Source organism: Ornithorhynchus anatinus, chromosome X5, assembly GCF_004115215.2.
Source record: "Ornithorhynchus anatinus isolate Pmale09 chromosome X5, mOrnAna1.pri.v4, whole genome shotgun sequence".
NCBI classification, from domain to species: domain Eukaryota; kingdom Metazoa; phylum Chordata; class Mammalia; order Monotremata; family Ornithorhynchidae; genus Ornithorhynchus; species Ornithorhynchus anatinus.
The window spans coordinates 38,024,304-38,046,277 of record NC_041753.1 but is presented as its reverse complement, the minus strand read 5'-3'; the positions used below and the strand labels follow the sequence as shown (position 1 = coordinate 38,046,277).

The following is a 21,974-nucleotide window of genomic DNA, read 5'->3' as shown; positions in this document are numbered from 1 at the left end:
GGGATTTTATATTTTTGTCACTTTCTTATGGTTGTACTTGGCTGTTTTCTATTTTTCTGCCTGCAGTCCCTTTCCTCTGTTCGTTTACTGGAGCTGATCCTGAGAGGTTTAGTGATAGGGGTCCCTGAACAGATAATGACAATTTGGTAGTGAGTCCCATTGAAGAAAGAAGGAGGCTGTCGAGTGGTAGCAGTAAATCTTGCCCTGTCCCATTTGATAAAGATTAGGTCTGATCATCCTACACTGTTGTATTGAGAAAGGGGGATGTAATCAGTAAAGATGGTGAAAAAATACCTGCTTTTAATCTCCACTTTACCGCTCTATTTTACAAGCATCTCTTACATATGCAACATATATCTGGGTAAACCACAGGTCATTATGTGGAAAGTAAACCATAGGAATGAATATGAGTAATGTTGGGGGGAAGCTGACTTCAGTGAGGTTTGAGCAAGTCAAAAAGTTGTGATACACTAAAGATACTCCAACATTAGTGAAAACATTGGATTACTTTAATGCTTTATGTGCAATAATGTTTGTGGTGAAGAATTGCACAAATGAACATGAACATTTTGTGCAAATTAACATGAAACAAGAGGTAGGCAAGTCTATGAAGTAGAAACCAACTCTGGTTAATATGTCTAATTTATTTCTGCTTTCAGATTATATTCTACAAATATATTGGTGTTTCTGTTTGCTTACATTTAGTTTTGTTGACAAATTAATTAGCTAATTAGTATTCATTGTGTAAATGACTTCATTTTAAAATGGAGAAAATATGCCCCTTAGGCTTTTGAATGGCAAGTTACACCTGAATTCTTCTTCAAGAGAATAATATTTATACAGCAAGGTCATCTAAACCAGTGGCACTAATTCATTTAAGAAAATGTGGCTACAGATAACACCAGCAGTTGGAGATTTCAGGACTAGAAAAAGCCTGAGGCATGTAGATTATATTGAGATACAGAAGAACACAAGGGTATTATTCAGCCTATGCTCAAACAAACTAATTTATTCAAAAGTTGTGAAGCTTTGTTTTGATAACTTCTGATTAGTTCTTGGCACGGTTCATGTTTGAATGAGAGGAAAGCTTTTCCTTCTGAGTGCTACCTTTTGTCACAACAAGCACTATTTCAGTAGCACACTAGTAGAGATTATAAAATGGCTCATTACAGGAGTTTAATAGGTTAGTGCAATATATACTTACATTGATGACTGGTAATTTCTGTCATAGTGAATTTTCTATAGCCTACAGCACCAGTAAACTAGGTGAATGCTCCCCAATGTATTTATAGGTAAAAACATTTGGTCCAGGGCTTCCACGTCTCTGGAATGTCCTAGCTAGGTATCTCGGGCAATAACATCCTAAATCCCCTTATTGCTGCCAGCTGTCATCAGTTAAACCAATTGTCTTTTTATTTATCCCACTCTTCCCCTGCATCCCTTTGGCTTTGGGGAAGAATTGGAACTAGAATCCAGGTTTCTTGATTGCCAAGAGCAGTGCTATTTTCATTCAACTATCAGAATAAGGGAGTATTGAAAATGATAAGTTTTACGTGAAAATATTGCTGCATCAGCTTCCTCACTGACCTCCCAGCCTTCTGCCTCTCCCAACTCCAGTCCATACTTCACTCTGCTGCCCAGGTCATTTTTCTACAAAAGCATTCTGTACAAGTCTTTCCACTCCTCAAAATCCTCTCATGGTTGCCCATCTACACATCAAACAGAAACTCCTTACTGACAGCTTTATAGTAATCAGCTCTCTCACTCCTACCTTACCTCACTAATCTTAATCATCATATAGAGTGATTACTCTGTGCAGAGCACTACACTAAATACTCAGAGCACTGTACTACAACCCAACGTACTCACTGTGCCTCAATCTCATCTATTTTGCCACCTACCCCTTGCTCAAGTCCTCTTTCTGGCCAGGAACTCCTTCCATCTTCATATCCAAAAAGCCATCACTTTCTCCACCTTCAATACACTCTTAAAATCATATCTCCTCTAAAAGGCCCTCCCTGACTAAGCCTTCATTTCCCCTTTTCACCCTCCCTTCTGTGTCACTTCTGCAATTGGGTCGCATTTATGTACATATCCTATACTCTGCCATTTCCTTTATTTGTAATTTATTTTAATGTCTTGTCTCCCCATCTAGTCTGTAAAATCCTCATGGGTACAGATCATGTCTACCAAAGTCTATTGTACTGTACTGTCCCAAGTGCTTTAGTATGGTGCTATGTACATTGAAAGTGCTCAATAAATACCATTGATGGATTAATTGATGAAGGAATTCAAATAAACTATGCTGACCTAATGGGCCTAAGAGGGCTCCTTCAAAACCCTTAAGTCTGAAAGATCAAAGAAAATCAAATGCTATTTACAATCTCAAGAAACCGAAAACCTGAAAATTTCATGCCACCAAACAAAAGCAACCTTAAATCCAGAAACTTGAAATATGGAATACTCAGAAATCTCTTTTTTCTTTATTACTCCTTTCATCATTGATAAACTTGAGATGTGCATTTCATGCTAAAAGATATTTGGTGCAGTATAACTGTACATTATCTTTTGGAGGGATCAGTAGGAATATACTTTAGAAGGATCCTTTCTGGAGGATTAGATCAAGCTGTAGTGATGTTTTATTTTCTTTTTCATCTTCAGTGAATGGCAAAGTCAGAATTGCCAACTGTCCAATCCCTACCCTTCTTTAAGTGGAATGAATGTGATTAATATTTCATATAATGAAGAATGCGTGGATGATTATATTCCATTATTTTTGTTGAAATTAATGGCAGCTTTAATGTATTTTTGTGTGTATCTGTTGTTGCTAGGCTAACTGCACTTCTGCCAGAAAATTTCTGAAATAATCCATGTGCAATATGTCAATTTTTTGTACACTTTTGTTAATTAGCTTTCAGCAAGATAGAATTATACATGCATGGGGACTTGTTTCAAAGTGAAGATGATTCCTTTCATTCAAATCTTTAGAAATAATTTGAAGATCACTGTGTCTGATATAATTATATTGCATTTACCCCAGGGCTTAACACAGAGTTTGGCTCACAGTAAGCTTTTAACCAATAGCACTATTATTATTATTATTATTATTGTATTTTTTATTATCATCATTGCCATTTTATGTATCTATCAAAAATGGTCCTTCTAAAATGTACATATAAAGGATAAACATTTAAATGTAAAAAATAATGTTTTGGAAGTAATTGGTAAACATGTAATCCAATGTTTATTTTAGCATTCCAGAATTGACAGAAAGATGACAGTTTTGTTACTGCTCTGTGCTCTTAGCAAGACCAATAATAAGAACCATAATGCATAAAGGTATTTCTTCCATGACTTTGTTGAACTCTGTTGAAAATATCCCCACAATTTAGTTCAATTTTATTATTTTAAGAAGATCACTATTACTCTGAAGTTTTTCTCTCATCTTCCTTTTCTTTTTCAGTGATCAAGGGGTTGTAATTGGAAAATTCTACTGTGCGCCATTTGTATTTTGAAATTGCCTCATTGGATTTCGCATCCTCGCAGGTAAATGCTGATTCACATTCATTCTTTTCGGAAGGTTTGGGACCCCACAATTTTTCATGTGCTGAAGGAATGGTTCCTTTTTCTTTACATAATATGGCATAAAATTAAATTGTTTCAGGAAACCTTGATTTCAAAGGCTAGGAGTTGAAGCCCTCACACATCTTTGGTGAGCTCAAAACACTCTATGGCATCTTTTACATATGCAACTCTATCAAAGTTATAAAATCAAAAAACAGTCTTAAGATTGAGTATTCATATGGATACATGCACACACTTGGATTTAGAAAGTTCTATTCCTATCTAGGATGAATCTGATCATTTTGTTTTCGATTTTACTGATTTTAAAGCATGATTAGTAGTAATTGTAATTAAGATTGTTGACATTCACTTTAGAGAAACAGCGTGGCTTAGTAGAAAGAGCACAGGCTTGGGAGTCAGAGGACATGGGTTCTAATCCCAGCTCTACCACTTGTCTGTTGTGTAACCTTTGGCAAGCCACTTAACTTCTCTGTGCCTCAGTTACCTCATCTGTAAATGGGGATTAAGACTATGAGCCTCCGTGGGAGAACCTGATTACCTTGTATCTACCCCAGTGCTTAGAACAGTACTTGGCACATTGTAAGCGCTTAAAAAACACATAAGAAAGCACCAAACTATGGATAGTAATTTCCTAGAGAGGTATCTGTGCACTTGAAGATGGGTGGAAAAGTCCTTCTAGATTTCCTCTTCAGAGCATTTCAGTCCTGGTGGCATAGTCCAGACTGAGGTCCTTACTATTCATTTTTAAAATCTGCATTTTGAAGAGAATAAATCGTATAAATTCTATATTACTTGTTCTGGCTTAGGCTTTAGTCATAAATGATTGTCTATGGTCACAGAAGGCTTCAGTCTCTTCTTTGGGGGAGATCACCTACCTTATACCTGCTTCTTCCTCACCTTTCCTGATCAAGGATGTTAGAACTTCAAGGTCTCTTTAGGGAGTTTATAGAACTTATAAGAATACTTGAAAACCACAATAGGATAGGACAACTACTATTAATAAAATAGTTTAGCTGTCCTTTAAAGGTGAACACAATCTTAAAATTACTCCAAGATGATCTTTCTGGCCATGTCTGGATTTATGGGGGCTTTCTGAACCTTTCCCCATCATGACCAGACATTCAACCTGTTCTTTGTTGTCACTCTTGTGGATGCCACAATATATCTGGGAACTGGTGTCAGAGTTTAATACCAATCTTTAGAAACATTCTTTCCACTCAGCCTTCTGACTGCAACATAGATCATTCTTGAATCATTCATACAGGAACTCCTACTCCCTGTGACTATAGTGTACTCTCTCAAGTGTTTAGTACAGTGCACTGCACAAAGGAAGTGCTAAATAAGTATGATTGATTGATTAATTTGATTACACTGTGGAAGTATATAACTCAGAAGAAATTTAGATGATTAGGCACAACTTCTCGGGAATCAATCAAATTCATGGGTTAACAATTAGGGTGAAGAAGACTGAAATTATGTACTAGAAACACATGGAAAATCATGTATAAAATCAAGTGTCTCCAGTGGTGACAGAGAACTGAAGCCTGCCACATTCTGCTACCTAGACAGTGTAATTTCCAATGACACAAGGATAGGCAAGAAGATAGAAAACTGATTTAAGAAGGCTAATGGGAGACTGAAAGATAGCATATGGCAACAGCATGGCATCAATATTCAGACCAAATTGAAAGCCTAAAGTCTGAAGCTTAGATATGGCTGTGAGCTCTGGACTACCACAGACACCATACCAATCTATCAGTCAGTGATACTGATTGAACACTTACCATGGGTAGAGCACTGTACTAAGTAATAATTTTGGTATTTGTTAAGAGCTTACTATGTGCAGAGCACTGTTCTAAGTGCTGGGGTAGATACAGGGTAATCAGGTTGTCCCACATGAGGCTCACAGTCTTCATCCCCATTTTACAGATGAGGTAACTGAGGCACGGAGAAGTGAAGTGATTTGCCCACAGTCACACAGCTGACAAGTGGCAGAGCCAGGATTCGAACCCATGACCTCTGACTCCCAAGCCTGGGCTCTTTCCACTGAGCCACATTGCTTCTCTGATCACTAAGTGATTGGAAGAGTACAAAAGAGTTGGTAGACATGCTCCCTACCTCAGTGACCATACCTTTTTTTACAGCAGTTCCACTCAGGCCTCCTGTATGCAATGTATCTCAAAGGTAATGTACTCAGCAAGAGACAGTTACTAATGATGTAGTTCTAGAATGCGGTCAGACTACCAGCATCGATCTAATGTTCATCATATCACCGAGACTACTGTGTCCACTTCCTTGCTGACCTCCCTGCCTCCTTTTTCTCCCCATTCCAGTCTGTACTTCACTCTTCTACTCGGATCATTTTTCTCAAAAAAAAAGTTCAGTCCATATTTCCCCACTCCTCAAGAGCCTCCACTAGTTTCCCATCTACCTCTACACCAAACAGAAACTCCTTACCATTGGCTTTAAAGCCCTCAATCAGCTTGCTCCCTCCTACATTACTTCGCTGATCTCCTACTACAACCCGACCCACACAAGTCACTCCTCTAACACCAACTTGGTCACTGTGCTCCGATCTCAACTATCTTGCCAACGACCACTTTTCCATGTCCTTCCCTGGTCTGGAGCTCTCTCCCCCTCCATATAAACCAGGCCACCACTTTCCCCATCTTCAAAGCCTCATTAAGGTCACACTTCCTCCAATAAGCCTTCTTTTCCCTGGCTCCCTCTCCTTTCTGCATCATTTATACACCCGGATCTGTGCCCCTTGGGCATTTGGTGTTCCCCTTACCCACAGCCCCACGGCACTTATGCATATATCCTTAACTTATTCATTTATATTAATGTCTCTCTCTGTAGACTGTAAGCTCACTGTGGGTAGGGAATGTGTCTACCAACTCTGTTGTATTGTACTTTCCCAAGTTCTTAGTATATAAAACTGCTCTGCACATAGTAAGTGCTCAATAAATACCATTGATTGATTAATTGATCCTAGTCTCATTGGGAAAAACATGTGACAAGAATGAAAGCAGGGCATTCAAATAGGTGCTTTCTGGTGAGCTGAAATGGAGTAGTTGTAATAGAGAGGATTAAAGAAATGTTTTAAGAGAAGCTAGGTAATTTGCTACTACCATGTACTTGTCATGTACTCTACTGATAAAAATTTGAAACCCTCAGGCATGATCTCCCTAAAATCTCCCCTGCTCTTCTCCAGTCCCTCCCTTCTCCTGCCCATTCTTCAGCTATCCTTTCTTTCCCAGCAGTATCTCAAGAAGAAATCTCCTGCCTCCTCTCAAAATCTACCCGCTCCATTTGTGCCTCCCATCCCATCCCTTTGCACTTTATCAAAACACTTGCCCCCTCCCTTCTCACTCCCTGACCTTGTTCTTCAACTGTTCACTCTCCAGTGCTCCTTCCCCACTGCTTTCCTAAAAAAAACCCTCCCTTGACCCCACATCTCCCTCCAGTTATTGCCCCATATCCCTCCTACCATTCCTTTCCAACCTCATTGAGCCAGTTGTCTACACCTTCTGCCACCACTTCCTCTCCTCGACCCCCTGAAATCTGATTCCCTATTGCTAGCCAACTTACACACTTCAGTACTCTAACATCAAATGACGGTACTTCGATCTCATCTATCTCACTGCTGACCCTGTACCCACATCCTCCCTAGGATCTGGAACTCCCCCCAACTTCATATATAACAGCCCACCACTCTCCCCACCTTCCAAGCCTTATTAAAATTGTATCTCCTCCAAGAGGCCTTCCCAACTAAGCCATCATTTCACTTACTCCTTCTCCCTTCTGTATCACGTATGGACTTGGATCTGTATACACTTTGAACACTTGATAGTCACCCCCTTCCTCAGCCCCACAGCACTTATTTACATATCCATAATTTATTTTAATGTCTGTCTCCCCCTCTAGACTGTGTGAAGGAAATGTGTCTACCAACTCTGTTGTATTGTATGCTCCCAAGTACTAGGTACTGTGCTTTGCATACAGTAAGTGCTCAGTAAATGCCATTAATAACACCATCTTTGCTGGTTAGAAAGAGAAGTAAAGAATCTCTTATTACCTCTGGGGTCATATTTTCATCACTCAAGGCCCCCATCCTATCTTCAGTTTTGTCAAAATTGTATTCTGGGATGGATTAGTTATTTGATGTCAGGCTAGGCCTGAGGGGCCTGATATGCCAAACACCAAAGAAGTGTAGACATTCCTCATGATGCACTCAGACTATGTACTTTGAAAATGTGGTTGTGTTATGTTTATAATAGAATTACATCATAAATTAAGATACATTCCAGAACTTCTGAGAAGGTAGTATGATAGTCCATTTATAGATTGTAATGATGAACCCTACCTATTCCTTATTCTTATCCTTATATCCTAACTCGTCCTTATCTTTATTAAAGTAATTCAAAGCATTACATCACAGTATTAAACAAATGAAAAGATGTAACAAGATTTTGCACCTCTATGAGGCACTGCAAAAGTAGAAGCTTGTTCTGCTGTCTGAGGTAGTGGTTTCTCTACACTGGTGAAGAATTCATTCAATTTAAGTTCAATATTAGCATTCTTCCTTTCTTCCCAAAATACCTGTGGCAGGCTAACACTTTCTGACCACCTCTGTGCACTTCTGAACTCCCCTTTCCACTATGATCATCGTCCTTTTTTAAAAAAAACTTTACACTTTTTTAATTCTCAAATTTTAGATGGTAGGAACAAAGCAACTTCATCTGTTCTAGCTTCTTGAAAAAATGAGCTTGATTGTTGAAGTTCAATGAGGTTCTCATCAAACAATGCATCTCTTCAGTAAGATGCAATTAACTCATCAACATCTGCATCAGCCATTTCTAAATTAAAATCCCTTTTGAGATTACCAGTGAGTTTGGTCATCTGATCAGGGATCTCTTCAGTGCTTTGAAAATGCAACACAAGCTATGGGAAGAACTTCTACAAGGCCTATTCTTTGTTGATTGCTTAATTTCAGTCCAGGTTTGCATAGAGCTGGAAAGAATTGACTTACCTGTACCACCTGACCCAAATCTTGTGGCCAGTTAGGTGTACACGGGGATAAGGCAGCAAAAAATGCCAGATGATCCCTGGGTTGGTTGTAGTATGGGGTGGTTGAAACCCAGGGTATGCTTATAATTAATTCAGAGTTTCTTGGACCTAATGTTGCTCACGAGGGATCTAAACTTAAAATGAAATCATGTGTCCTTGCATTTCACTGGTTAACAATAGTGACATCTTCACAACTAGAAAGAAAGCCATTCATTTGCTCTCTCACCTATTCCATGTTCGAAATAGTCTGTCTTGGAATAAGAGTGAGATAAAGTTATATGTCATTCAATCATATTTATTGAGCACTTACTGTATGCAAAGCACTGTACTAAACACTTGCTAGAGTACAACAACAAATAGACACATTCCCTGACCACAGTGAGCTCACTCTCTAGAGGGGGAGACAGACATTAACATAAATAAATAAGCAGCCTGGCCTATTGGAAAGAGTGGGGGCTTGGGAGTCAGAGGACCTGGGTTCTAATCCCAGATCTACCACTTGTCTGCTGTGTGACCTTAGGCAGGTCATTTTTAACTTCTCAGTGCCTTAGTTACCACATCTGTAAAATGGAGATTAAGACTGATCCTCATGTGGGACATGGGTTGTGTCTAACCCAATTATCTTATATCGATCTATCCCCAGTACTTAGTGCAATGCCTGGGACGTAGTAAGGGTTTAATGAATACCATTAAAAAAGCAAAAAGCACCTGTACTTCTATTATGCTCAATGTAAACTTAGTTTAAATTCCACAGCATCCTGGCATGAATAGGATGAATGTCCAAAAATGTTGGAGGAGGTCAACTCGACATTCTTCTCTCTCTCTCTCTTTGTCTCTCTCTCTGCACTCATGATTACAGAGAGAAGAGGGCAAGGCAGAAAGGTTTGGTGGCCCAGGGACCACTGTTCAATAAAAATGATATTGTCTATTCATATGTGTTTTTGAGTGAATTAAAATAAGTGTCAGTTGGTCTTTGTCTAAAAAATGATGGATATTGATGGGAAGATATTCCTGTTTTCTTCCCCTTCCAAATCTGTCTTCAGTCAATCAATGGTATTTATTGAGTGCTTGCTATGTGCAGAGCATTGTAGTAGGCACTTACGCCTTGTGAGTAGGGATTGTGCCTACCAACTCTGTTGTAGTGTACTCTCCCAAGTGTTTAGTACAGTGCTTTGCACACAGTAAATGCTCAATAAATATCATTGATTGAATATATGTTTCCCTTTTAAAAGAATACCTGTTTCTTATTCATGGGTTTCCTTCTCTGTAATTTCATATTACCTTTATAAAATCACCATGATTTATAAATACAGAATTTTAACAGTCTCTACTGTAGTATCATTAATTGAGAATTGTACACAAACACTATCCCTAATTTTTGTCTCTTGTACTGTTGGATTTATTCATTCCTTTAGACTATAGGGAACTTGCCTCTCAACCCTACTGTATTGTTCTCCCCCAAGTGCCTAGTATAGAGCACGGCACACAGTAATCACTCAGGAAAGACCATTGATTCATAATTCACTCAAATCAAGCCGAGTGGGTCATATGTTTGTACTGCAAGTGCGGAGTGCTCAAAGTGGAGTCCCCATGACTTGGACAATAAACCCCTTTAGATATGCATTTCAATCAATGGCATTAAGTGCTCATTGTGTGCAGAGCACTGTGCTAAGTTCTTGGGAAAAATACACCAGAGCTGGGAGATGTGGTGCCTGACAACTAGGAGCTTTCAGTTTACAGGGGGAAGTCAGACTTTGAAATAGATTAGGGGTAGGGGAAATAGAGTATAAGAATATTCATGTAAGTATAGTGGGACTAGGGTATCAGAGTGCTTTCTTCAGGTCTTTATGCCTTGTATCTTTATTGCATAAAGACAATGATTTTGTATGTCAAACTAAAAAAAAAATTTACCTCTTCAGAAGATGGGATTGAGAAACAAGTTTTTTTTTTTAAGAATATCAACCAGATTATTTTGAAATGATTTGTAGTTTGAGTTTCATAGTGTAACTCCAATTTTTAATTTCTTCATAACTTGCCTTTTGCTTGTCCATCAAATTCACTATCATCCTTTTTCCATCAGTGGCTGGGATTGTCTAATAAAATTACTTAAAACGTTACCACCATTTCCACTCTCCAGTTCTTCCCTGCTATTGTTGCACATCTAGAAGTCACCACTGATTTCAGGAGAATAGTAAATTGATGCTTCATACTTCAAGGAATGTCAGAGATATATAATAGAAGAGGAGATAGTTAAATGACAGCTGTTCTGACAATTCATTCCTTTCTCATTGTGGAGAATAGTAGGTATTTTCCTTTTTTTTTTTTTAACTGAATCACTTCTGGATCATTTCATTTCACATTTTCTTCTTCTGGTGATTGTGCCAAAGCAAGATCTTTGTTCTGCATGATTTCTCTTTCCTGACACTAAGAACTGAGTTAGAAAATAGACCAGTATTTTAAAATATTATATTACAGATGGCATGACCTTCTGCATTTTAATCTCAGCATCATCCATGTTCCCTTGCCTGCCCACTTCCACATTGCTGGACCCATGAATTAGAGGCAGAGTGCATTATTCTGGACATATGGGCAGCACCATTTTGTTCAAAGTCTTAGCAGGCAAATTTGCATCCTTCCTGAGACTTTCAAACAAAATTTGAATATCATAGCACCAAAGTAAGAATTGAAATCATGCAATCACAATAATTATTTTTACAAGGTAGATGAACCCCTTTTCAGATTAAAATATAGCTACTGGGCAACTTGTACCTTGTGTTTTACTTTTTAAAAAACTAATAGGAGGCAGGCATAGATTGCTTCTTATTTATTGAGTGCTTTGCCTGATAATATGGTGAAGAACCTGAAGGAGAAAGAGTAGGCTTATCCAATCACTTGTACATTTGCCCAGGGCACTGTTAAAATAAAATTATTCTCTTGACATTGGGCAGAAACCTAATTTTAAGCAAAATCCTTGCAAAATATTCTGCAAGTACATTGCAAAAGAGAAAATGTAAATATTTGCATTATAGATCTCCATAATTTCTTGCAACATTTTTGATTCATGGGTTTAACAGAGACAATTACTTAAAGCCTGGAGAGTGATATCATTTGGACAAGGTAAAGGAAAATGAAAATATATGGCAGTGTTATTTGAAAAGCAACTTCTTTAATCATCTTCTTTAATGTGCTAGTAGTTCTTAGATGTCTCTAGAGCAGAGAGAACTCTGGTTTTTCTAGATCAATCAATAAATGATATTTATTGAGTACTTACCATCGTAGAACACTATACTAAGTGCTTGGAAGAGTACAATATAACAGAATTAACTAACATGTTCCCTGATGTTAACAAGCTTGCAGACTAGAGGGGGAGGCAGAAAGTAACATGAATAAATAATTCATAGTAAATAATTTAAAGATATGTACATAAGTGCTGTGGGGATGGGGATGGGGTAAATATCAAATGTGACAGATTCAAGTATCTTTATTTCTCATATGTGTTAAGTGCTTACTTGCACTAAGTACTGAGGAAATGGTGGCAAGAACATAGGCTTGGAAGTCATAAGTCATGGGTTCTAATCCCCACTCTGCAACTTTTCTGCTGTGTGACCTTGAGCAAGTCAATTCACTTTGTCTCCATTACTTCATCTGTTAAATGGGGATTAAGACTGTGAGCCCCACGTGGGACAACCTGATAACCTTGTATCTACTCCAGTATTTAGAACAGTACTTGGCACATAGTAAGTGCTTAACAAATACCATTATTGTTATTATTATTATTAATATATTGAATCAGAAAGGGTCCTTAGTAGAGAAGGGGAAGGGAGTAAAAGGGGACAGGTGCACTGAGAAGGAAATATGGTAAAAAAAAATATTTTAAAAACGTTGATAGCAATAAGGAGGCAATCGGCAGTGCATCCCTCTTGAGAGGGAATAATTCTTGGACTCCTCCCCACTCCAGGCATGGCTGTCTTTCCCACCAACTTGCCAATGCTGTAAAATGTTGGAAAGATAGGTTTCTGCTCCTTCCCACCCTATTTGCTTTCCAACCTACACCTGCAGGGCAGGTCTTTTACCTAGTGATGATGGGCAGAGAGAGATGAGCTTTCCCAGTCCTTAGGCAATGTTTGTAGCATCCAGAGCCATGATGGCAGGGGAGCTCTAGTCTGGTCCCTGGAACTGCAGGCTTAGCTTGCCAAGCATGATTTACCTTTTCACATATGATTTGGTATGGGCTAATCATCTTCCCAAGTTTGAAAGACAAAAGGCTATTTCTGATTTCCATCTAAATTCTCTAGACACATAAAGCTCTTTAAAGGGAGAGAGAGAGAGAGAGAGAGAGAGAGAGAGAGACAGCGAGCCAGAGGGACCAAAGGTGGAAATCCACTCTTCAACTCAGTCTCCAACTCTTCCTATACTTTCTTCCTTCAACATCTCTGTTTGGAGTTGGTGCCAAGAAGGAATGGGGGAAAATATATTGAAGGCATCTGTCTTCCCAAAAAAGAAAGTTAAATTGGTGTTCAAAAGACATGGAATGATACTTCTGTGATCCCGAAGTTTGGAGGAGCAATCCTTCCATAGCTTGTAAAATCCCATTCTCTATTGTCTTACTGCTTTAACCATTCATTTTTGCTTTCCCTTGTTGTACAATCCTATGCATCAAGCCAGATGTTTTTGGATTAAGGTCTCATTTCATTTAAATGCTGTGCTACACTTGATTAATCACAAACTAACCCAGTGGGAAAAAAAGGCAATAATTCGCTAGAGAATTATTGTCAATAGACAGTGACACTTGGGTTGAAGTAATAATAAACGTTAAATGGAGAATATATCAAAACAATAGTATGGCATAATCCAAAACTGTGTGAAAGGCTTACTTTATTATGATATTAGAGGAAGCATGCTCTGTGTATTTGAAAAACTAGTTATTTTTGAATTCCTGAAGGGCAAGATATCCTTTATATAAATACAGCCTACTGTGAGACTAAGATGGGATTTTGAAATGTCCGTATAATTTTCTAGGTAATGATAGTACAAGATCCCTAGTTCTTCATAATAAATAAATATATGTGTAGACTTTCAATAAAATATTTGCTATTTTTTGCTCCCAGGGATCACAGAAAAGTTATGACAACTTTTGTTTCTTTACATTTTACTTAACTGAGCACCTTCACAGGTATTCCAAAAACAGTTCAAAATTCTTGATCTCTACTTGAAGCAATTCATGTATATACTACCGTCAAAAAGAGTGTGTATACCACCTACATCTACATCCTCTCCTCCACCTCCTTTTCATTTGGTCAGTTGTATGTATTGAGTGCTTACTGTGTGCAGAACACTCTAGTAAGTACTTGGGAAAGTATAATGCAGCAATGAACAGTGACATTCCCTGCTCACAACAAGCTCACTGTCTAGACCGGGAGCATGTTGTGGGCAGGGAATGTCACTGTTTGTTGTTGCACTGTACTTTCCCAAGAGCTTAGTGTCACGAGTCCCCAGGTTTGTACCAACCAGGACCTACCTGGACCAGGGAAGCCTCAGTGACACATAGAAGTCAAACCAACCCTGATCACCAAGGTTAATGTGGAAAGTTTTTTTTACTTAGTTTTACCAGCATGCAAGGGAGTAACACATACACACACTCATTCACTCAAGGGTCCAATAGCGGTCTGTGGTCAGAAGAGCCTGTTCTGCCAATGCTTCTTCTTTCTGCTTCCAAGTGCTGCTCTCTTGCTGCTGCAGGTGCTTCCCTCTGTACCTCCTGCGAGTCCACTCCACACTGCTACTGGGTGCCCTCAGCGTGCTTCATTGTTGCTTCTCTGTATGCTTGTACTACCTCCAAGTGCCCCCTTTGCAGTTCAAAGTGACCACCTCATCTGCCTTAGGGGTTGCAGCAGGGGCTCTACATGGCAGTCATTGATTGGTCCAGGCCCATTAGGGGGTAGAACAGGGAGGGAAAATGATGCCTCCCTCCATGCTCTGCCCCCACAGGCCCCCAATAACCTCCCATAAGTAAAGCCCATCAGTGCCTTAGCAAAGTCTCTCCCTTGTTGTTTGCGGGATCACAAACAGTCATTAGAAAGGCAGCTTCTTCTGGGCTCACCACTCTTAGTAAAGCGCTCTGCACTCAGTAAGCACTTAATAAATATGATTGAATGAGTGACTAAAGGGGGAGAGACAGACATCAATACAAATAAATAAAATATAGATATGTACATAAGTGCTGTGGGGCTGAGATGGGGGAAGAGCAAAGGGAGCAAGTCAGGGCAACGCAGAAGGAAGTGGGAGATGAGGAAAAGTGCCTTCACTTTCAGTAATCCAGTCTCCGCCCCCTTTACTCTACTGTGACAGCTCTCATCAAGATTACCTATGACTTCCTTCTCGACAAATCCAAAAGCTGACACCCTGTCCCAATACTCCTTGAAGTCTCTGCAACCTCCAATAATGTCAACGGGGCTGGGACGGGTGTGATTTGTAAAAGAGGCATTTGGTTGGTTGATGAATTATCAGAGCATCTCAGCAAATCTCCCCCTTGGTAGAAGGGGTCAAACTACGACCCAACATGGTGTTCTCTCCTCCTGCCAGTCATATGATGCAGTCTGATGCTGGTATGGTGCTCTCCCCCTGTTTGTGACCCTGCTGGGCCGGGTAGTGCCCACAGTGTTTCCCAGGTTAGGGTGGCGCCCCTGCCTTGGACTGTGGGAACTGGCATAAGTGTCATAGGACACATCACTTTTTGTGAGAGCATTCATGCCATGCGTGTCATTCAGCACTTTGTTGAGGGCACTGACTTTCTATTCCTATTCTTCTTGCTTTTTGCCTTTCATTCTAATCTATGGGTCTGCAGCCTTGGTTGAGATGGGAGGCAGAGTGAGGATTGGTGCTCTATTCGCCTGGGCATTGTAAGGCACTCTACCCATTACTACCAACTTCTGGAACCACATTTTGGTGTGGTGGTTTCCCTACATTTATGTGTGGTTAAATGAGCTAATCTGGAATTCATTTTTTAAAAAATCTGTCACAGTGTTTGTGTGGGTGGGTCATTCAAGTTGTACAATCCATTGACTCTGTCAGGCGGACATGGTGCTTTTTTGTGATCCCCATTTTTGGTTTCTCACAAAGCATATCAGGTTTTTGCAAAGCAACTTCCTTAATTAAGGCTGATTGTAATTCACCACCTTTTCTACCTTCTGTAGCTGGAGCTCAGATGTCCATTGTGATGCTTCACTATGTGCTTCAGTTGTCTTTGAAACATATCACATTCACTCTCCTTGCATGCAATAACTTCAATTCCTTCATAAAGGTATTGTGCTGTCATCTTCCCTCACCTCCATGGACTTCCCAGAACATCTGTACTTGAGAACTAAGGCATCAGCCCCTGAGGTTTGATTGTATTTTAGCTCCTTTTCGTTTGTGATATTGACTTGCTCTTTGATGCTAAGTGCTGCATTTAATGGAACTTTCCCCATACTTGGAAGAGGGCCAATGTTGATGAGTTTTGATCTCTCCCACCACCACCCGTCCCCATCAAGAAGAGTATTTCAGCTTTGTAGCCTTATAATTTTCTAGATGCCTGTGCCCTATGACTTTTCATGTTTATCTAGAGTTAAACTGTATGTGTCTATTCATTTGTGAATTAATGTATCTTTTCAGAGAGCATTTTTATTAACATATGTTTATTCATTTATTTTGGCTTTAAAATACTCACTTGCCTATCCCCCTCCTACCTTTCCTCTCTGATTTCCTACTTCAACCCAGCCCTCATACTCTGGACTGTACATTGCTACTGATCCCTTGCCCACATTCTCCCTCTGGCCTTAAACTCCCCTCTTTGTATCATATCATATCTCTCCCTATCTTGCAAACCCTCTTAAAATCACATTTCTTCCAACAGGAAAAAAAAGGCTAAGATTAACAAATCAGTAACACCAGTAACAACAGCAGTTGTTTGCTAGTCACAGGGGGCTAGTATTTAGTCACTCCAGGTCCAGTTGGCACCACGTTCCCAATGTCCCAGTGCAGGGAAGGAAGCTTCTCCTCACTCTCCATTCCTATGTCAGATTGGGCTTAACCACAGTGGTGGTAGATGGGAGAAGGGAAGCTATCCCAGCCTTTTCAAGTGGCCCTCCTCTATGGGACCCTCAAGCACAGGTTGTGTACTGTCCTCTCCAGTCACACCCATACCCCCACTGTCATCCTTGACACACACTCATATATGCCATAGTCTGGATTTTTCAGCCAATATTACTATGGCGTTTTTTTGTCCCGTTGTGTGCTTCATATTAATCAGTAAATAATATTTATGGAGCACTTACTGTTTGCAAGTACTGTACTCAGCATTTGGGAGAGCACAATATAACAGAGTTGGGAACCTCTGAGACGTTCCCAGCCCACAATGAGCTTACAGTCTTGAGGGGGAGACAGACATTAATATAGATAAATTACAGATATGGACATAAGTGCTGTGGGGCTGAGGGAAGGGTGAGTTAAGGGTGCAAATTCAAGTGTAAGTATGACGCAGAAGGGAGTGGGAGAAGAGGAAGTGAGAACATAGTTGGGGAAGGCCTCTTGGAGATGTGCTTTTAATTAATTGACTTCTTGGTTAGTTAATTGATTAATTCATTCATTAATTTAATTTATTCATTTGGTAATTCATTGACAACTATATCATCCATTTCTAAATTAGGTTGCTAAATTATGTTATTCATTAAGGAGCACCCACCATGAAAATATAAAGGTTCCACCCATATATTACATACATACACATTTTTGTATTCTTGGTGCTGAAAGATCTTAACACTGTTTAATGGTAATTGTTAATCTTAGTTACAAATGCTTAATACAAATTTTATGTTCATTTATTAGAAAATTGAATATAATCATAGCCAAGAGATGCTTAACCAAAATATTAGAAAAAATGAGTCCATGTAGAAGTGAGAATGTGATATGTGTAGGCCAACATTATTTTCGTTACCCTATTTATTTTGTTAATGAATTGTACATCGCCTTGATTCTATTTATTTGCCATTGTTTTTACGAGATGTTCTTCCCCTTGACGCTGTTTAGTGCCATTGTTCTTGTCTGTCCGTCTCCCCCGATTAGACTGTAAGCCCGTCAAACGGCAGGGACTGTCTCTATCTGTTGCCAACTTGTTCATCCCAAGCGCTTAGTACAGTGCTCTGCACATAGTAAGCGCTCAATAAATACTATTGAATGAATGAATGAATGAATTAACACATAAAAGATTAGGTAGTAACCTAGCCAGGATCCCCATAATGATGACTTCTCATTCCCACCTACGTACTGTGCAGCACATTAGAAACTTTGGTGTACCTTATCCCAACTGATGGGGGATGTGACTTGAGTAGACTACAATTTCACGCAAGAAGCCTCAGGAATCAACAAAATACATATACATTAAACTTCAATACTGGACCTCCGCCATCTGCTCCTTTCATTTGGCTATAATGTGAAAGAGCAGAGCACACTCCTGAGCTTATTCAAGTAATTTCAAAAACTAATTTGAGCTTTTAAGCCATACTTCTGTTCACATAAACCCAGAGTTCGAAAGGTTCCTCTCTCTGCAAGTGAAATTTTATTCCCCTGATCTTTTCCCCCACCAAATTGTACAAGTTGCCTTGATTTCAGGCCTATAAGTACATAATATTAACAGTTAAGGGACATCATTCACAAAGAAAAGGGAGAATTCCACTACCACCCTACTCCTGTATGAATGCTTTGGGAATGAATGATTCTTCCTTCCATATACCAGACTCTTTATTGTATAATATATGCAATGATTCTTATAGATTATGCTCCAAGAGGCCTTCACTAAGGCCTCATTTCCCCTATTTGTCTTCTCTTCTGCATCACATGCATTAGGGACTGTACCCCTTAAGCACCTGATATTCACTACATCCACAGCTCCACTGCACTTATGTCCATATCCTTACACTTTGGCTTTTCCCCATCTATAATTTATTTTAATGTCTATCATCTCCCTGTCTAGGCCATATGCTCCATATGAACAGAAATCATGTCTACTAACTCTCCCAAGTACTTAGTTCAGTGCTCAGTAAATACAACGAGGGCCGGGACTGTCTCTGTTACCGATTTGTACATTCCAAGCGCTTAGTACAGTGCTCTGCACATAGTAAGTGCTCAATAAATACTATTGAATGATTCATTTCTTTGTGGAGTTCTTCCCCTTTGATAGCCTGAACTATCACCTTGATGCAAAGGACTCCAAAATCTACCACCTAACTAGCTTTAACATTTCTTCTTCTCTGCAATCTAGTATTTCTTCTGACCAATAGGACATATCTGCATGGATGATAGGAGGAGGAGTATTTATTAAGCACTTATTGTGTTACTGTGGGCAGAGTACTCTACTAAGCATTGGAAAAGAATATACGGTGAGACTTAGACATGGTTATTATACCTCAGGGACTCCTCACAATCTTAGAAGGCACTTTGTCTTATTGGAAAGAGCATGGGCCTGTAAGTCAAGGGACCTGGATTCTAATTCTGGCCCTGCCACTTGCATGCTATGTGATTTTTGGGTAAGTCACTAGCCATCTCTGTGCCTCAGTTTCCTCATATGTAAAATGGGGATTTGATACCCATTCTTCCTCCTCCTGAGACTGTAAGCCCCATGTGGGGCTAAGACTATGTCTGACTGATTATCCTGTACCTACTCCAGCGCAGAATTCAGTGTTTGGCACACAGTAGGTACTTAACAGTAGGCCTATCAACAGTAGGCCTTAACAGTAGGCCTATCAACCTCTGCACGAGACAAAAACTTCTCACTCTAGGCTTCAAGGCTCTCCATCACCTTGCCCCCTCCTACCTCTCCTCCCTTCTCTCTTTCTACTGCCCACCCCATAGGCTCCACTCCTCTGCCGCCCACCTCCTCACCGTCCCCCGTTCTCGCCTATCCTGCCATCGACCCCTGGCCCACATCCTCCCGCTGTCCTGGAATGCCCTCCCTCCTCACCTCCGCCAAACTAACTCTCTTCCCCTCTTCAAAGCCCTACTGAGAGTTCACCTCCTCCAAGAGGCCTTCCCAGACTGAGCTTCCCCTTTTCCCTCTGCTCCCTCTGCTGCCTCTCTGCCCACCCCTTCACCTCCCCTCAGCTAAGCCCCCTTTCCCCCCCTTTCCCTCTGCTCCTCCCTCTCTTCCTTCCCCTCCCCTCAGCACTGTGCTCGTCTGCTCATTTGTATATATTTTTATTACCCTATTAATTTTGTTAATGAGATGTACATCCCCTTGATTCTATTTATTGCTATTGTTTTTGTCTGTCTCCCCCGATTAGACTGTAAACCCGTCAATGGGCAGGGATTGTCTCTATCTGTTGCTGAATTGTACATTCCAAGTGCTTAGTACAGTGCTCTGCATATAGTAAGCACTCAATAAATACTATTGAATGAATGAACTTAAATTCTATCATCAACATCATCATTATTATTTTAAATGATTTTTGTTAAGCACTTACTCTGTGCCAGGCACTGTGCTAAGTGCTGAGATAGATACAAGCTAATTGGTTTGGATGCCACCCATCTTCCTCATGGGACACATAGTCTTAATCCTCATTTTACAGATGAGGTAACTGAGGCACAGAGAAATGAAATGGCATGCCCAAGGTCACACAGCAGATAAGTGGCAGAACCGGGATTAGAACCCAGGTCCTCTTACTCCTAGGCCCCTGCTGTTTCCACTAGGCCATGCTGCTTCTCCAGGTATCATTAATAATAATATATGGGGGAGAGAAAACTGGAGACAGACACATCAGGAGTAATGAGATAATAAAGCACTAAAAAAGCCTAAAACACAATGACAAACTCACAAAATAAGACAAAAATAAGAAGGGTGATAAGCTAGAGGAGCAGCATTTCAGGCTCCCAAGACACATCCATAGGCACAATGACTACTCTAGCAGCCACCAGTCTTTCTGGGGTTTTGTGGAGGCCTCATGTTGTGGGTGCTCTTCTCTTTCCCACAAGAGTATTTGAAGGCAGGATGGGTGGAGTTTCCTTATGGTGTAGAAGAGAGCCAATGTCAGGTCCTAAGGAGTCAGTATATGGCTGGCTGTCCAGTCTTGGGGGTGATTGATGAGAAAGCACACCAACAGTTTTTCTACCTATTGCCCAGTTCCCAGAGCATGGTGGGAGCAGGTGCCCTCGGTGGTGAAATGGGAGGTGGTAATTATCACAGTTGCTTTGCTTGGCTGTAGTGAAGAGATTGATGTCCTATATGAATGTCCTACTGGCACGACAAGGTCAACATTTCCGAAACTGACTCAACCTCTTTCCCAGATATTTTCCTCCACCTAACTTTCTAATCACAGTTGAAAAAACTACCATCCTCTCTGTTTTAAAGCCCATAATCTTTCATTATTCTTGACTACTCCCTCTTTTTCAACCTCCATATTCAGTCTGGCACTTGTTGGTTCTTCTTTCACAATTCCACAATCCACTCCTTCTACATCTACACTGCCACATGCTGATCCAGGCATTTATCATAGCCTGACTTGACATACTGCATCAGCCTCTTTGCTGATTTCCTTTCTCCAGCTTCTCCCCTTTGCGGTCTCTCTTTCACCCTGCTTCCCAGTTCAGTTTTCTAAAACACCCTTCTGAACATCTTCCCATTCCCCTCAAATCTCTGCTGCTCTGCATCAAGCAAAAACTCCTGACCATTAAAGGCACTCAAATTGGCTCTGTCCTCCCCTACTTTCCTTTTCCTTCTCCCACTAAACTCCAGCTCACACACTTCCCTCTTCTCAAGCTGACGAACTCACTTTGTCTCAATTTCATTCCTCCTGCTGACAAGCTCTTCCACATTCTTCTCCTTCTGCCTGGAACTCCTTCCCTCTTCATATCTGGCAGACTACTGCTCTTCACTTCTTCAAAGCCTTTCTGAAGCCACATCTCCTCCAGGAAACTTTCCCTGATTAAATTCTTATTTCCCCTTCATAGATCCCCTATATCCCCTTCAACTACCAATTTTCCATTACCTAGTCACTAGGGGAATTACACCTCCCCCCGTACATATCATCATCAACATCCTCATCAGTGGTATTTTTTGAGTGCTTACTGTGTTGGGAAAATTCAATAGAATGAAGTTGGTAGATACTTTATTGCTTGCTCCTGCATGCTTCAGGCCCCCTGGGCCAAAGAGAAAAGCTGCTTCTAGGTGCATGAAGAGCATGAGGCCTCCACAAAACCTCTTCCCTGTTTATAATTAGATAGGGAACCCCCAAGGGATGGGGAACCCCCAAGGGGACCAATACTTCATTCAGCTCTCTGCACAAAATAAGCAC

At 40.3% G+C, this 21,974-nt stretch overlaps 1 protein-coding gene across 3 annotated transcripts in view; it reads left to right on the top strand.

The window, feature by feature from the left end:
- The window catches only part of LINGO2 (leucine rich repeat and Ig domain containing 2), a 900,663-nt gene that overhangs the window by 346,921 nt on the left and 531,768 nt on the right, over positions 1-21,974 (top strand). For all 3 annotated transcript variants that reach the window (XR_005659686.1, XM_039910913.1, XM_039910914.1), the window contains one exon: positions 3,464-3,546. The gene's annotated coding sequence lies outside the window, so the exon portion shown is untranslated. The remainder of the gene's footprint in view (positions 1-3,463; positions 3,547-21,974) is intronic.